The 14,445-nt window shown below is 38.5% G+C and overlaps 11 non-coding genes across 11 annotated transcripts; all 11 read right to left on the minus strand.

Moving 5' to 3' along the window:
• Positions 1-419: 419 nt before the first annotated feature.
• trnap-ugg (transfer RNA proline (anticodon UGG)) lies at positions 420-491 on the minus strand. The gene has a single exon. It is a non-coding gene; the product is annotated as a tRNA-Pro (tRNA).
• An 8,407-nt stretch (positions 492-8,898) lies between these two features.
• trnap-ugg (transfer RNA proline (anticodon UGG)) lies at positions 8,899-8,970 on the minus strand. The gene has a single exon. It is a non-coding gene; the product is annotated as a tRNA-Pro (tRNA).
• A 165-nt stretch (positions 8,971-9,135) lies between these two features.
• On the minus strand, positions 9,136-9,207 carry trnap-ugg (transfer RNA proline (anticodon UGG)). Its single transcript has one exon. It is a non-coding gene; the product is annotated as a tRNA-Pro (tRNA).
• Positions 9,208-10,850: 1,643 nt separating this feature from the next.
• trnap-ugg (transfer RNA proline (anticodon UGG)) lies at positions 10,851-10,922 on the minus strand. The gene has a single exon. It is a non-coding gene; the product is annotated as a tRNA-Pro (tRNA).
• Positions 10,923-11,087: 165 nt separating this feature from the next.
• On the minus strand, positions 11,088-11,159 carry trnap-agg (transfer RNA proline (anticodon AGG)). The gene has a single exon. It is a non-coding gene; the product is annotated as a tRNA-Pro (tRNA).
• A 277-nt stretch (positions 11,160-11,436) lies between these two features.
• On the minus strand, positions 11,437-11,508 carry trnap-ugg (transfer RNA proline (anticodon UGG)). The gene has a single exon. It is a non-coding gene; the product is annotated as a tRNA-Pro (tRNA).
• A 164-nt stretch (positions 11,509-11,672) lies between these two features.
• Positions 11,673-11,744, minus strand: trnap-ugg (transfer RNA proline (anticodon UGG)). Its single transcript has one exon. It is a non-coding gene; the product is annotated as a tRNA-Pro (tRNA).
• A 953-nt stretch (positions 11,745-12,697) lies between these two features.
• On the minus strand, positions 12,698-12,769 carry trnap-ugg (transfer RNA proline (anticodon UGG)). The gene has a single exon. It is a non-coding gene; the product is annotated as a tRNA-Pro (tRNA).
• Positions 12,770-12,934: 165 nt separating this feature from the next.
• trnap-agg (transfer RNA proline (anticodon AGG)) lies at positions 12,935-13,006 on the minus strand. Its single transcript has one exon. It is a non-coding gene; the product is annotated as a tRNA-Pro (tRNA).
• Positions 13,007-13,283: 277 nt separating this feature from the next.
• trnap-ugg (transfer RNA proline (anticodon UGG)) lies at positions 13,284-13,355 on the minus strand. The gene has a single exon. It is a non-coding gene; the product is annotated as a tRNA-Pro (tRNA).
• A 164-nt stretch (positions 13,356-13,519) lies between these two features.
• On the minus strand, positions 13,520-13,591 carry trnap-ugg (transfer RNA proline (anticodon UGG)). Its single transcript has one exon. It is a non-coding gene; the product is annotated as a tRNA-Pro (tRNA).
• Positions 13,592-14,445: the final 854 nt, after the last annotated feature.

The following is a 14,445-nucleotide window of genomic DNA, read 5'->3' on the forward strand; positions in this document are numbered from 1 at the left end:
TGTATTTGATTTTATACATTTTCATTGATCCCATGAGTGTGTGCATTATGGAAAATTGAGCTAAGAGTTGAAAGGCACTGTTAATGGCTTGTCTGGGTATTGAACCCGGGACCTCTCACACCCTAAGTGAAAATCATACGACTAGACCAACAAGAAAAAAAAATCACATTTCAACAAAAAAATCTTACGAATTGTGAGATTTTAACAGGGAAATCATTCTGAAACTGGGTTAATATATTGCACTTTTACCACTAATTTAAAGGTATGGCTAATTCCTGCAAAAAAGAACCAAGCTCTGTCCTAAATGAATTAAAGCTTGTAAATTGAGCTACCACTGTATTTGATTTTATACATTTTCATTGATCCCTTGAGGGTGTGCAGTTTGGAATATTAGGCTAAGAGTTTTAAATCACTGTTAAGGACTTGTCCGGGAATTGAACCCAGAACCTCTCGCACCCAAAGCGAGAATCATACCACTAGACCAACAAGCCTAAATAATACCAAATTCTCAAAAAAGTATATACTTTTTCTGTGGAGACAACCTTTAACTGCACTTTTATTAACAAAAAAATTGATTCACTACAATTTTCATTGATCCCTTGAGTGTGCGCAGTTTGGAAAATTGAGCTAACAGTTCAAAGCAACCATTAAGGGCTTGTCCGGGAATTGAACCCACGACCTCTCACATCCTAAGCGTGAATCATACAACTAGACCAACAAGCACCAAAAAAATAAATTTTCAACAAAATTCTAATGAATTGTGAGATTTTAACAAGGAACACAATCTAAAACTAGGTTTGTATATTGGACTTTTACCACTGATTTAAAGGTATGGCTATTTTAATGCAAAAAATAACTAAGGGTTACAAGCTCTTTTGTAATCAATTAGAGCTCGTATTTTGAGGTTCCATTGCACTTGATTTTATACATTTTCATTGATCCCTTGAGTGTGCGCAGTTTGGAAAATTGAGCTGAGAGTTCAAAAGCACTGTTAAGGGCAGAAAGATGTCCAGGCATCGAGTAATAGTCTCTGGCCCCCTGCCTGCGAGAGGCAATGATGAGAGATATAGCAGATTAGTCTCGCTTAACAAGTGGCTGGCTATCTTCTGTAGACAACAGGGACTAACGTTTATTGATAACTGACCCTCTTTCTGGGGCAAACCAGCTTGCTGATGAGAGACGGCCTTCACCCTAACCAGGAAGGCGCCATCATCCTGTCTAGGAACATAGACTACTGTTTAAGTCTCACTTGACTGACTACACTAGAGCAAGCCCGGTCACAGGCAATTACAGAGTCTGTTAGTCCGGGTGAGGAGTCAGTTAAGCTAGAACTAGCCAGCGACAGGCTGGATAATCCATGTACGCATAGCAATTCTCTTAGAATAATACACAATTCACATAATGTTTTTTCTGTTGTGACTGTGTCAGAGGTAGACATGCATTCTACTGAGGTGGCAAATTATGATGTGTCCAGTTTATCGCAGCACCAAACAAACAATCGGAAAATCCCTGTCATATCAATTCTTAGATATGGTCAAAACTATTTAAAGTGCACTACGCATAATAAACGCAACATTGTTAATATTGCTGTTACGGATAATCTCAACAAAAACTTGTCAAAACAGCCCAATACCTATACATAGGATCATTGTCTCCCTAAGCGTTATTAGTTAATGAGGTCATTAGAGACAACAATCTTAACGTCATTGGTCTTAGCAAAACCTGGCTTAAACCAGACGATTTTTTTGCGCTAAATGAGGCATCTCCTCCTATCTATACGAATGCACATGTTGCCCGTCCTCTTAAAAGGGGAGGGGGTGTCGCACTAATATACAATGAAAACTTTAAACTTACCCCTAACCTAAATAATAAATATAAATCATTTGAGGTGCTTACTATGAGGTCTGTCACACCGCTACCTCTCGACCTGGCTGTTATCTACCGCCCCCCTGGGCCCTATTCGGACTTTATCAGTGAATTCTCAGAGTTTCTTGCTGATCTAGTGACGCACGCCAACAATATAATCATAATGGGGGACTTTAATATCCATATGAATACCCCATCGGACCCTCAGTGCGTGGCGCTGCAGAGCATAATTGATAGCTGTGGTCTTACACAAATAATACATGAACCCACGCATCGCAACGGTAATACAATAGATCTAGTGCTTGTCAGGGGTGTCACCACCTCCAAAATTATGATACTTCCGTATACTAAAGTAATGTCCGATCATTACCTTATAAAATTTGAAGTTCTTACTCATTGTCAACAAGCTAATAATAATAATAATAACTGCTATAGCGGTCGCAACATTAATGCTGCCACAACGATGACTCTTGCTGACCTACTGCCTTCGGTAATGGCACCATTCCCAAATTGATAACTCTATTGATAACCTCACTAACAACTTTGACGATGCCCTGCGCAAAACCATTGATAGTATAGCACCGCTAAAGCAAAAAAGGGCCCCTAAAAGGTGCACCCCATGGTTTACAGAAGAAATTAGAGCTCATAAATTATCATGTAGAAAGCTGGAACGCAAATGGCGCGCGACTAAACTTGAGGTTTTCCATCAAGCATGGAGTGATAGTTTAATAACTTATAAACGCATGCTTACCTTAGCTAAAGCTAAATATTACTCAAATCTCATCCGCCTGAACAAAAACGATCCTAAATTTCTGTTTAGTACAGTAGCATCGCTAACCCAACAAGGGACTTCTCCCAGTAGCTCCACCCACTCGGCAGATGACTTTATTAATTTCTTTAATAAGAAAATTGAACTCATTAGAAAGGAGATTAAAGACAACGCATCCCAGCTACAACTGGGTTCTATTAACACAAATACGACTGTATATACGACGGATACCGCCCTCCAAAATAGTCTCTCTATTTTTGATGATATAACATTAGAGGAATTATTACGGCGTGTAAGTGGGATAAAACAAACAACAGGTTTACTTGACCCACTACCTGGGAAACTTATCAAGGAACTGTTTGTATTATTAGGTCCATCAGTGTTAAATATTATAAACTTATCACTTTCCTCCGGCACTGTTCCCCTAGCATTCAAAAAAGCGGTTGTTCATCCTCTGCTCAAAAGACCTAACCTCGATCCTGACCTCATGGTAAACTACCGACCGGTCTCCCACCTTCCGTTTATTTAGAAAATTCTCGAAAAAATTGTTGCACAGCAGCTAAATGAACACTTAGTGTCTAACAATCTCTGTGAACCTTTTCAATCCGGTTTCAGGGCAAATCACTCTACGGAGACAGCCCTCGCAAAAATGACTAATGATATATTGCTAACAATGGATTCTGATGCGTCATCTATGTTTTTGCTTCTTGATCTTAGCGCTGCTTTCGATACCGTCGATCATAATATTTTATTAGAGCGTATCAAAACATGTGTTGGTATGTCAGACTTAGCCTTGTCTTGCTTTAACTCTTATTTTACTGACAGGATGCAGTGCGTCTCCCATAACAATGTGACCTCGGAATATGTCAAGGTAACGTGCGGAGTTCCCCAGGGTTCGGTTCTTGGCCATGCACTCTTTAGTAGTTACATGCTGCCGCTAGGTGACATCATACGCAAATACGGTGTTAGCTTTCACTGTTATGCTGATGACACCCAACTCTACATGCCCCTAAAGCTGACCAACACGCCGGATTGTAGTCAGCTGGAGGCGTGTCTTAATGAAATTAAACAATGGATGTCCGCTAACTTTTTGCAACTCAACGCTAAGAAAACGGAAATGCTGATTATCGGTCCTGCTCGACACCGACATCTATTTAATAATACCACCTTAACATTTGACAACCAAACAATTACACAAGGCGACTCGGTAAAGAATCTGGGTATTATCTTCGACCCAACTCTCTCGTTTGAGTCACATATTAAGAGTGTTACTAAAACGGCCTTCTTTCATCTCCGTAATATCGCTAAAATCCATTCCATTCTGTCCACTAGCGACGCTGAGATCATTATTCAAGCGTTCGTTACATCTCGTCTCGATTACTGTAACGTATTATTTTCGGGTCTCCCTATGTCTGGCATTAAAAGATTACAGTTGGTACAAATCATGCGTTCGTTACGTCTCGTCTTGATTACTGTAACGTATTATTTTCGGGTCTCCCTATGTCTGGCATTAAAAGATTACAGTTGGTACAAAATGCGGCTGCTAGACTCTTGACAAGAACAAGAAAGTTTGGTCATATTACACCTATACTGGCTCACCTGCACTGGCTTCCTGTGCACTTAAGATGTGACTTTAAAGTTTTACTACTTACGTATAAAATACTACACGGTCTAGCTCCAGCCTATCTTGCCGATTGTATTGTACCATATGTCCTGGCAAGAAATCTGCGTTCAAAGAACTCCGGCTTATTAGTGATTCCCAGAGCCCAAAAAAAGTCTGCAGGCTATAGAGCGTTTTCTATTCGGGCTCCAGTACTCTGGAAGGCCCTCCCGGTAACAGTTAGAGATGCTACCTCTGTAGAAGCTTTTAAGTCCCATCTTAAAACTCATTTGTATACTTTAGCCTTTAAATAGAACCCCTTTTTAGACCAGTTGATCTGCCGTTTCTTTTCTTCTGTCCTCTGCTCCCCTCTCCCTTGGGGAGGGGGAGTTGCGCAGGTCCGGTGGCCATGGATGAAGTGCCTGCTGTCCAGAGTCGGGACCCCGGGTGGACCGCTAGCCTGTGCATCGGTTGGGGACATCTCTGCGCTGCTGACCCGTCTCCGCTCGGGATGGTTTCCTGCTGGCCCCACTATGGACTGGACTCTCGCTGATGTGTTGGATCCACTGTAAACTGGACTTTCACAATATTATGTCAGACCCACTCGACATCCATTGCTTTCGGTCTCCCCTAGAGGGGGGCTACCCACATATGCGGTCCTCTCCAAGGTTTCTCATAGTCATTCACATCGACGTCCCACTGGGGTGAGTTTTTCCTTGCCCGTATGTGGGCTCTGTACCGAGGATGTCGTTGTGGCTTGTGCAGCCCTTTGAGACACGTGTGATTTAGGGCTATATAAATAAACATTGATTGATTGATTGAAGGGCTTGTCCGGGAATTGAACCCAGGACCTCTCGCACCCTAAGCACCAATCACACGACTAGACCAACAAGACAACTTTCAACAAAAATTCTCATGAATTGTGAGATTTTAACAGGGAACACAACCTAAAACTATGTTAGTATATTGCACTTTTACCAATAATTTAAAGGTATGGCTATTTTGATGCAAAAAAACAACTAAGGGTTACAAGCTCTTTCGTAAACAATTATAGTTTGTAAATTGAGGTTCCACTGTATTTGATTTTATACATTTTCAACAAAAAATCTCATTAATTGTGAGATTTTAACAGGGAACACAATCTAAAACTACATTAGTATATTGCACTTTTACCACTAATTTAAAGGTATGGCTGTTTTGATGCAAAAAAAAGAACTAAGGGTTACAAGCTCTTTCGTAAACAATTACAGTTTGTAAATTGAGGTCCCACTGTATTTGATTTTATACATTTTCATTGATCCCTTGAGGGTTTGCAATTTGGAAAATTAAGCTAAAAGTTTAAAATCACTGCTTGGGGCTTGTCCAGGAATTGAATCCGGTACCTCTCTCACCCAAAGCGAGAATCATACCACTAGACCAACAAGCCCTATTTCAGATCCCACCAAATTCTGAAAAAAGTTTATATTTTGTCTGTGGAGACAAACTGTAACTTCACTTTTATTAACAAAAAATTTGATTCACAAAAAATTTGATTCACATTTTTCATTGATCCCTTGAGTGTGCGCAGATTGGAAAATTGAGCTGAGAGTTCAAAGCACCATTAAGGGCTTGTCCGGGAATTGAACCCAGGACCTCTCGCACCCTAAGCGAGAATCATACTACTAGACCAACAAGCCCCAAAAAATCAATTTTCAACAAAAATTCTCATGAATTGTGAGATTTTAACAAGGAACAAAATCTAAAACTAGGTTTGTATTTTGGACTTTTACCACTAATTTAAAGGTATGGCTATTTTAATGCAAAAAATAACTAAGGGTTAGAGTTTGTAAATTGAGGTCCCACTGTATTTGATTTTATACATTTTCATTGAGCCCTTGAGGGTGTGCAGTTTGGAAATATAAGTTAAGAGTTTAAAATCACTGCTTAGGGCTTGTCCAGAAAATGAACCTGGGCCCTCTCGCACCCAAAGGCGAGAAGCATACCACTAGACCAACAAGCCCTGTTAAGAGCCACCAAATTCTCAAATAAGTTTATATTTTACCTGTGGGTAACAAAAAATTGGATTCATTACAATTTTGATTCACCCTAAGCGAGAATCATATGACTAGACCAACAAGCCCCAAAAATTCCACTTTCAACAAAAATTCTCATGAATTGTGAGATTTTAACAAGGAACACAATCTAAAACTACATTAGTATATTGTACTTTTACCAATAATTTAAAGGTATGGCTATTTTGATGCAAAAAAAAGAACTAAGGGTTACAAGCTCTTTCGTAAACAATTGGAGTTTGTAAATTGAGGTCCCATTGTATTTGATTGTATACATTTTCATTGATCCCTTAAAGGGTGTGCAATTTGGAAAAATAAGCTTAGAGTTTAGAATCACTGTCCAGGGCTTGTCCAGGAATTGAACCCGGGACCTCTCGCACCTAAAGCGAGAATCATCTATGTTAAATTCCACCAAATTCTCAAGTGAAGTGAATTAAGTTAATTATATTTATATAGTGCTTTTTCTCTCGTGACTCAAAGCACTTTACATAGTGAAACCCAATATCTAAGTTACATTTAAACCAGTGTGGGTGGCACTGGGAGCAGGTGGGTAAAGTGTCTTGCCCAAGGACACAACGGCAGTGACTAGGATGGCGGAAACGGGGATCGAACCTACAACCCTCAAGTGGCTGGCACGGCCGCTCTACCAACGGAGCTATACCGCCCCAGATAAAATACAAACTCAAAAAAGTTTATATTTTATCTTTTCTATTTTTTATATTTTATATTTTCTGTGGAGACGACCTGTAACTGCACTTTTATTAACAAAAAATGTAATTCACTACAATTTTCATTGATCCCTTGAGTGTGCGCAGTTTGGAAAATTGAGCTGAGAAATCAAAGCACCATTAAGGGCTTGCCTGGGAATTGAACCCAGGACCTCTGGGCAATTAATTTTCACCGGGGGCCGCATAAGCAACCCGAGCACTGCTGGAGGGCCACACGACAATATTTCAATTAAATTTTGCTCAATATTATTTTTGATATACCGTAAGATAAATAATAATAATGATAATAATAATAATTAATAATAATAATAATAATAATTTAATTTAACCTAACTTAACTTTATACAAAAGCAGATTGCTTTTGATGGTCACTTTATCCTGCATTATCCAACATTTTTCCCCATCAGATTTGGACAACCATCTGTTGTTAAAAATAGTTTTTAATCATATTTATTTTATATTGTTTTTTATATTGGTTTTATATGTAATTGTTTTTTCTTTTTATTCAGTCATTGGTGGAGCTAAGGATAATATTTGAATATTGTTTTTAATATTGTTGTGGAGCACTTTGGAAACATTTTGTTGTTTAAATGTGCTATATAAAAAAAGTGGATTGGATTGTCACACCTGCTAGCTTGTCCCATTTCAGTCCTAACATGTCCAAACACGCATTTACCTATGTGAACAAGTCATTACCTGTGGTTGTCTCTTTAATTGACTGTTTGGCTGCCAGCTACTCCGTGATTTGAAAGTCTGCAGTTATCCCACGTAAGAAGAAGAGCAGCTGGAGGTGTCACGTACATCACAGATCTCATCCAAAGTTAGCGAAAAACAGTCCATGTCTCCGGGCATATCAGCGCAACAAAGTCCAATAAGCACTCCTTAATAAACTCTGTCAGAAAACGCCTTACTTTTTCTGGCGCTTTTGTGAGAAATGACGAAACTTGTCCTGACGGCTGCATCTCTGGGGGTGTGAAATATGGCAAAAAGTCCTTGTTGGGTTTGCAGTTTTACCACCAACGCATCGGCCTCCCTTGCGCACGCTTCATCAGACAGATTCCGGTATTTTCCCTCGTGTTTCTTCGTGTAGTGGCGATTAAAATGATATTCTTTAAACACAGCAAGCTGTGTACCACAAATTAAGCACACGGCTTTACCTTTAATTTATGTAAAGAAATACTTGCCAGTCCAAAACACGCCATTCGTCATCAACTTTTCTTTTTTTAGCGTCTCATCACTTGTCTCTATGCACCTTCACTCACAGGTTCCCCCCGGACATATGGCATAAATAACACATTTCAAAATAAAAGCAGCACAGTTGTATTGCGCGCACGACATAGATGTTTTTTAAACTTTATTTTGTAATTTTTTATTGCGCCGTTCAATTAACTCACAATCGCAAACGCGCATACGTCCACACGGAAGTAATACAAATAACGCTTTTCAAAACAAAAGCAGCACCGTTTTATTGCACACTCGACATAGATACTTTTTAAAATTTATTTTGTAATTTATGATTGGCCTCACGCGGGCCGGACAGGGATGCGCAAAGGGCCGGATGCGGCCGCGGGCCGTACAATGCCCAGGTCTGGACTAGACCAACAAGCCCCAAAAAGTCTGTTTTCAACAAAAATTCTCATGAATTGTGAGATTTTAACAGGGAACACAATCTAAAACTAGGTTTGTATATTGACCTTTTACCACTAATTTAAAGGTATGGCTATTTTGATGCAAAAAAAAAAGAACTAAGTGTTACAAGCACTTTTGTAAACAATTAGAGTTTGTAAATTGAGGTCCCACTATTTTTGATTTTATACATTTTCAATGATCCCTTGAGGGGGGGCAATTTGGAAAATTAAGCTTAGAGTTAAGGATCACTGCTTAGGGCTTGTCCAGGAATTGAACCCGGGACCTCTCGCACCCAAAGCGAGAATCATACCACTAGACCAACAAGCCCTATGTTAAATTATACCAAATTCTCAAAAAAGTTTATATTTTATCTGTGGAGACGACCTGTAACTGCACTTTTATTAACAAAAAATTTGATTCACAACAATTTTCATTGATCCCTTGAGTGTGCGCAGTTTGGAAAAATTAACTGAGAGTTCAAAGCACCATTAAGGGCTTGTCCGGGAATTGAACCCGGGACCTCTCGCACCCAAAGCGAGAATCATACAACTAGACCAACAAGCCACAAAAAATGACCTTTGAACAAAAATTCTCATGAATTATGAGATTTTAACAAGGAACACAATCTAAAACTAGGTTTGTATATTGGCCTTTTACCACTAATTTAAAGGTATGGCTATTTTGATGCAAAAAAAATAACTAAGGGTTACAAGGTCTTTCGTAATCAATTAGAGCTCGTAATTTGAGGTCCCACTGTACTTTATTTTATACATTTTCATTGATCCCTTGAGTGTGCGCAGTTTGGAAAAATTAGCTGAGAGTTCAAAGCACCATTAAGGGCTTGTCCGGGAATTGAACCCGGGACCTCTCACACCCTAAGCGAAAATCATACGACTAGACCAACAAGCCCCAAAAAGTCTGTTTTCAGCAAAAAATCTCATGAATTGTGAGATTTTAACAAAGAACACAATCTAAAACTAAGTTTGTATATTGGCCTTTTACCACTAATTTAAAGGTATGGCTATTTTGATGCAAAAAAAAGAACTAAGGGTTACAAGCTCTTTCGTAAACAATTAGAGTTTGTAAATTGAAGTTTTACTGTATTTGATTTTATACATTTTCATTGATCCCTTGAGTGTGCGCAGTTTGGAAAATTGAGCTGAGAGTTCAAGAGCACTGTTAAGGCTTGTCCAGGCGTTGAACCCGGGACCTCTCGCACCCTAAGCGAATATCATATGATGAGACCAACAAGCCCCTAAAAGTCTGTTTTCAACAAAAATTCTCCTGAATTGTGAGATTTTAACAAGGAACACAATCTAAAACTAGGTTTGTATTTTGGGCTTTTACCACTAATTTAAAGGTATGGCTATTTTGATGCAAAAAAAAAAACTAAGGGTTACAAGGTCTTTCGTAATCAATTAGAGCTCGTAATTTGAGGTCCCACTGTACTTTATTTTATACATTTTCATTGATCCCTTGAGTGTGCGCAGTTTGGAAAAATTAGCTGAGAGTTCAAAGCACCATTAAGGGCTTGTCCGGGAATTGAACCCGGGACCTCTCACACCCTAAGCGAAAATCATACGACTAGACCAACAAGCCCCAAAAAGCCTGTTTTCAGCAAAAAATCTCATGAATTATGAGATTTTAACAAAGAACACAATGTAAAACTAAGTTTGTATATTGGCCTTTTACCACTAATTTAAAGGTATGGCTATTTTGATGCAAAAAAAAGAACTAAGGGTTACAAGCTCTTTCGTAAACAATTAGAGTTTGTAAATTGAAGTTTTACTGTATTTGATTTTATACATTTTCATTGATCCCTTGAGTGTGCGCAGTTTGGAAAATTGAGCTGAGAGTTCAAGAGCACTGTTAAGGCTTGTCCAGGCGTTGAACCCGGGACCTCTCGCACCCTAAGCGAAAATCCTATGACGAGACCAACAAGCCCCTAAAAGTCTGTTTTCAACAAAAATTCTCCTGAATTGTGAGATTTTAACAAGGAACACAATCTAAAACTAAGTTTGTATATTGGCCTTTTACCATTAATTTAAAGGTATGGCTATTTTGATGCAAAAAAAAAAGAACTAAAGGTTACAAGTTCTTTCGTAAACAATTAGAGTTTGTAAATTGAGGTCCCACTGAATTTGATTTTATACATTTTCATTGATCCCTTGAGGGTGTGCAATTTGGAAAGTTAAGCTTAGAGTTTAGGGCTTGTCCAGAATTTGAACCCGGGACCTCTCGCACCCAAAGCGAGAATCATACCACTAGACCAACAAGCCCTATGTTAAACTCCACCAAATTTTCAAAAAAGTTTATATTTTATCTGTGGAGACGACCTGTAACTGCACTTTTATTAACAAAAAGTGTGATTCACTACAATATTCATTGGTCCCTTGAGTGTGCGCAGTTTGGAAAATTGAGGTGAGAGTTGAGAGCACCATTAAGGGCTTGTCCGGGAATTGAACCCGGGACCTCTCGCACCCTAAGCGAGAATCATACGACTAGACCAACAAGCCCCAAAAAGTCTGTTTTCAACAACAATTCTCATGAATTGTGAGATTTTAACAGGGAACACAATCTAAAACTAGGTTTGTATATTGACCTTTTACCACTAATTTAAAGGTATGGCTATTTTGATGCAAAAAAAAAAAGAACTAAGTGTTACAAGCACTTTTGTAAACAATTAGAGTTTGTAAATTGAGGTCCCACTATTTTTGATTTTATACATTTTCAATGATCCCTTGAGGGGGGGCAATTTGGAAAATTAAGCTTAGAGTTAAGGATCACTGCTTAGGGCTTGTCCAGGAATTGAACCCGGGACCTCTCGCACCCAAAGCGAGAATCATACCACTAGACCAACAAGCCCTATGTTAAATTAGACCAAATTCTCAAAAAAGTTTATATTTTATCTGTGGAGAAGACCTGTAACTGCACTTTTATTAACAAAAAATTTGATTCACAACAATTTTCATTGATCCCTTGAGTGTGCGCAGTTTGGAAAATTAGCTGAGAGTTCAAAGCACCATTAAGGGCTTGTCCGGGAACTGAACCCGGGACCTCTCGCACCCAAAGCGAGAATCATACAACTAGACCAACAAGCCACAAAAAATGACCTTTCAACAAAAATTCTCATGAATTATGAGATTTTAACAAGGAACACAATCTAAAACTAGGTTTGTATATTGGCCTTTTACCACTAATTTAAAGGTATGGCTATTTTGATGCAAAAAAAATAACTAAGAGTTACAAGGTCTTTCGTAATCAATTAGAGCTCGTAATTTGAGGTCCCACTGTACTTTATTTTATACATTTTCATTGATCCCTTGAGTGTGCGCAGTTTGGGAAATTTAGCTGAGAGTTCAAAGCACCATTAAGGGCTTGTCCGGGAATTGAACCCGGGACCTCTCACACCCTAAGCGAAAATCATACGACTAGACCAACAAGCCCCAAAAAGCCTGTTTTCAGCAAAAAATCGCATGAATTGTGAGATTTTAACAAAGAACACAATCTAAAACTAAGTTTGTATATTGGCCTTTTACCACTAATTTAAAGGTATGGCTATTTTGATGCAAAAAAAAGAACTAAGGGTTACAAGCTCTTTCGTAAACAATTAGAGTTTGTAAATTGATGTTTTACTGTATTTGATTTTATACATTTTCATTGATCCCTTGAGTGTGCTCAGTTTGGAAAATTGAGCTGAGAGTTCAAGAGCACTGTTAAGGCTTGTCCAGGCGTTGAACCCGGGACCTCTCGCACCCTAAGCGAAAATCCTATGACGAGACCAACAAGCCCCTAAAAGTCTGTTTTCAACAAAAATTCTCCTGAATTGTGAGATTTTAACAAGGAACACAATCTAAAACTAAGTTTGTATATTGGCCTTTTACCATTAATTTAAAGGTATGGCTATTTTGATGCAAAAAAAAAAGAACTAAAGGGTACAAGTTCTTTCGTAAACAATTAGAGTTTGTAAATTGAGGTCCCACTGAATTTGATTTTATACATTTTCATTGATCCCTTGAGGGTGTGCAATTTGGAAAGTTAAGCTTAGAGTTTAGGGCTTGTCCAGAATTTGAACCCGGGACCTCTCGCACCCAAAGCGAGAATCATACCACTAGACCAACAAGCCCTATGTTAAACTCCACCAAATTTTCAAAAAAGTTTATATTTTATCTGTGGAGACGACCTGTAACTGCACTTTTATTAACAAAAAGTGTGATTCACTACAATATTCATTGGTCCCTTGAGTGTGCGCAGTTTGGAAAATTGAGGTGAGAGTTGAGAGCACCATTAAGGGCTTGTCCGGGAATTGAACCCGGGACCTCTCGCACCCTAAGCGAGAATCATACGACTAGACCAACAAGCCCCAAAAAGTCTGTTTTCAACAACAATTCTCATGAATTGTGAGATTTTAACAGGGAACACAATCTAAAACTAGGTTTGTATATTGACCTTTTACCACTAATTTAAAGGTATGGCTATTTTGATGCAAAAAAAAAAAGAACTAAGTGTTACAAGCACTTTTGTAAACAATTAGAGTTTGTAAATTGAGGTCCCACTATTTTTGATTTTATACATTTTCAATGATCCCTTGAGGGGGGGCAATTTGGAAAATTAAGCTTAGAGTTAAGGATCACTGCTTAGGGCTTGTCCAGGAATTGAACCCGGGACCTCTCGCACCCAAAGCGAGAATCATACCACTAGACCAACAAGCCCTATGTTAAATTAGACCAAATTCTCAAAAAAGTTTATATTTTATCTGTGGAGAAGACCTGTAACTGCACTTTTATTAACAAAAAATTTGATTCACAACAATTTTCATTGATCCCTTGAGTGTGCGCAGTTTGGAAAATTAGCTGAGAGTTCAAAGCACCATTAAGGGCTTGTCCGGGAACTGAACCCGGGACCTCTCGCACCCAAAGCGAGAATCATACAACTAGACCAACAAGCCACAAAAAATGACCTTTCAACAAAAATTCTCATGAATTATGAGATTTTAACAAGGAACACAATCTAAAACTAGGTTTGTATATTGGCCTTTTACCACTAATTTAAAGGTATGGCTATTTTGATGCAAAAAAAATAACTAAGAGTTACAAGGTCTTTCGTAATCAATTAGAGCTCGTAATTTGAGGTCCCACTGTACTTTATTTTATACATTTTCATTGATCCCTTGAGTGTGCGCAGTTTGGGAAATTTAGCTGAGAGTTCAAAGCACCATTAAGGGCTTGTCCGGGAATTGAACCCGGGACCTCTCACACCCTAAGCGAAAATCATACGACTAGACCAACAAGCCCCAAAAAGCCTGTTTTCAGCAAAAAATCGCATGAATTGTGAGATTTTAACAAAGAACACAATCTAAAACTAAGTTTGTATATTGGCCTTTTACCACTAATTTAAAGGTATGGCTATTTTGATGCAAAAAAAAGAACTAAGGGTTACAAGCTCTTTCGTAAACAATTAGAGTTTGTAAATTGAAGTTTTACTGTATTTGATTTTATACATTTTCATTGATCCCTTGAGTGTGCGCAGTTTGGAAAATTGAGCTGAGAGTTCAAGAGCACTGTTAAGGCTTGTCCAGGCGTTGAACCCGGGACCTCTCGCACCCTAAGCGAAAATCATATGACGAGACCAACAAGCCCCTAAAAGTCTGTTTTCAACAAAAATTCTCCTGAATTGTGAGATTTTAACAAGGAACACAATCTAAAACTAAGTTTGTATATTGGCCTTTTACCACTAATTTAAAGGTATGGCTATTTTGATGCAAAAAAAAAAGAACTAAAGGTTACAAGTTCTTTCGTAAAC

The sequence above is a fragment of the Entelurus aequoreus genome, linkage group LG20 (assembly GCF_033978785.1).
Source record: "Entelurus aequoreus isolate RoL-2023_Sb linkage group LG20, RoL_Eaeq_v1.1, whole genome shotgun sequence".
NCBI lineage: Eukaryota > Metazoa > Chordata > Actinopteri > Syngnathiformes > Syngnathidae > Entelurus > Entelurus aequoreus.